The following is a 3,161-nucleotide window of genomic DNA, read 5'->3' on the forward strand; positions in this document are numbered from 1 at the left end:
GTAATGGACTGGGAATGATGAATAAATATCTTACAAATATCAGTTTAAAAGACAATAAAACAAACATAACACCAATTTAAGAATACATTAAAGGGGCAATATCATGTAAAATCAACTTTTTTGAGTTTTATATCATGTTATAATGTCTCTCATAAAAAAAAATGCCCAAAGCCTTGCACTGACTCATTCACGCATGTTTGAGAAATCCTGCAGCGTTTTTAGGAAGCCATGCTGAGGAGCAAAATGACAGGTGGGGACTAGACACACCTTTTGGTACCAGAAACGCCCCTGGCACGTGTCTTTAACTTCCTCATGGCACAGCACACCCCCTCCCCCCTCCCCACACACCCCGCCCATGACTCCTGCAGGCTCTCGGCAGTAATAGGGCAAAAGTGAAAGTGAAACTCAACTGTCCGCTGCTCTCATCAATACTTCTCACTCAGTGAAGCATTTTTCAGATTCAAAATACCTTTGAGGAAATGTATTTTCAGATGCCAAGTAAACTGCATCATAGCGCATGGGCGAAACAAACCAACCATCCCCCGCCCCCCGACGGGGACGGGACAGAAGCAGGAGGTGATTCTTAAAGAGACAGAGGCCAATTTCAAGGTGTTTAGAAGAGGAAGTGATTAGAAGATAAGTTTATTTTCTATTTAAACATAAAAACAGCATTTTAACAACAACTAAATGTAACATAGATACTTTATTAATGTATAGTATTTAAATAGATGCCTGAGAAACACATAATATTGGCCCTTTAACATATAAATTGTGCTTAAGACATATAAATAGTATTAAAAGGGAGGTATTTTATATTTTCCAGGCACTTAGTTTCAGGGCTCTTAGAAAGTAGAATGTTGTTTGTGCCTTTTTGTTACAAAGGATAGATTTTTGGTCCATGTTGCATTCTCAAAGGTGTGGAGTCCCAGGTATAGGAAGGAAGTCATTAAGTATTTGCGATCATTAATTGAAAAAAAAGTTGTGTAGCTGCACTCAATACCAGTAGAAAACGATAATGCACCAATTCATTGTAGGGCTGCAGCTAATGATTGTTTTAATAATCGATTAATCTATCGATTATTCTGACGATTAATCGAGTAATCAGATAAAAAAATTGTCATGTTCTGCAGTAATTAATTAAGCTTATTTTATGAGAAATACAATTATTTAATACTGTGAAGGGGTAATATACACCTGCTTTAGTTTTAGACTCCGGCATGGCATTAATCTTTCAAGAAAGCCCTTGTTGTTTTCAATGTAATTTCTGCTACTTTTCTCTGCCGTTTTCTATTATCAACTAGTAATGAATATTTTTGAAAATTTGGTCTTGTAATAACCCTATAATATTAATTTTTTTCTTCTTCATCTGGGATCATTTTACCTGACTCACTTAGCTGTAACCTGAGTCCAGCCCACCAGCACAGTGATGGCCCAGAGCGTTTTCCCAGTACACTTCGTTCAAGTTTCAGAGGAGCAAAAACATTAATGAACTGTTCAACAGACTGATGCTCTTTAGTCCCTAAAGCAGCAGCTAATGGGTTGTGATCTCTCAGGAGAGCTGTCTGAAACCTCTCCAACCAGAGCACCTAGTATATCAGATCATTACGGAGACATCCTCAGCAGCATACGCTTACATACTCAGTCTTTTTTAAAGCATTACAAAGCCAGTCACACACCTGATGAAGCTTGAATGCAACAGACACCCTCAGATCACATCATGTTGTCTTTAATCTCACATGTGTCACACCAGTCTCCATGGCAGCTTTGTCAAAAACCACCAGGGTGCAGATCGTTATTAATTATAAGGTACAATTACAAGGCTGATGCAACACAGGCATGGTAATTTCACACTTCACTATCCCACTAAATTTCCTGAGATTTTGGCAGTCTGTGCAAGCAGTTCATACGAACAGACAGATGTTTGAGTCCTGCAGCATTTGGAATAATAGAGTTTTGTTGCTTTAAATGCAGTAGGCTAGCGCTGAAGAGTCCTAGCGCTCAGAATAAAGAAACGATATTTAAAAATAATGAAAGGCATTATGTTCCTTGAAGAAATACAAATCAAGTTGTCCTGATGCATCTCAGTAATCCAGGTAGAAAAATCTAAAAGAAAAAATCAGTAGGTCCTCTGGATGAGTTCTTCTTTAGTGAAACGTTTCATTTCTCCTCCAATAGACTTCTTCACTCTCAGGAGTTTCAGGTGAAATCAGCCTTATAAGCACTGCCTCCACATGGTGGACAAACAGGTTGGTCACATGCAAAAGAGGACCAAAGAGGACCAAATCAAGGTATTGTCAGTTTGCTGTTTGTTGATGTTGATTTGCTGTTCGAGCCATCCTAAATTGGAGTAAAATTAATCTACTGTAGAGATACATCCAGTGATTACCTTTTAATAGTTTTATCAATGTGTCTGTTGGCTTAGGAAATATTTTACTCCCTGACAATCAAACTGACACCAATAGTTAAAAAAGTAATAGTTATAGTAAAAATGTTGCACTGCGTGTGGTGCTAAAGGTTTTTATTTTTGGCCCATACTCAGCTACAGCGACACCAAATAAGTTCAGTATCTGTAAAATCAATGAAGTTAGAACCATTTTTTATTTGCAGACATGGCCACTAGTTGGCACTAGCCTATGTTCTAAATTGTGATGCAACCAAAAAATTACAACGAAGAAGAGCATTTACAATCACAGAAAAAGAAACTGTCTTCAGCCTCCAGCAACAGAGTTTTAAAGTCTTTTTTTTATTAAAATGGACTAAAACCAGGTGTGTCAGTCAGGGAAACATCTAAACATGTAGGAGTCCTCGAGGACTAGGGTTGAGAATCACTGCTTTAAAGGCACAGTGTGTAGGATTTTGTCAAGTCTTTTAGTCGAAATTAAGATTATCACTAATGACAATAATAAAAAAACATGTCTAATCATTGCAGACAAAAACCTTGTTTTATTATTTTTACCTTATAAAAAGCTGTTTATATCTCCATGGTGGGGGTTGCCCTACAGGCAGCCGCCATCTTGCACCGCCATCTTGTCTACAAAGGCTCATGAAGGACAAACTGCGGAGGCGGCGTCAAAAATGGTTTTAGTTGTAATACTATAAATGTAATATTTGTTGTCTGTCATTGTAGCTGGGATAATTTTACTTATTAAAGCTCATAATCT

Source organism: Austrofundulus limnaeus, unplaced genomic scaffold (assembly GCF_001266775.1).
Source record: "Austrofundulus limnaeus strain Quisiro unplaced genomic scaffold, Austrofundulus_limnaeus-1.0 Scaffold1081, whole genome shotgun sequence".
Lineage (NCBI taxonomy): Eukaryota > Metazoa > Chordata > Actinopteri > Cyprinodontiformes > Rivulidae > Austrofundulus > Austrofundulus limnaeus.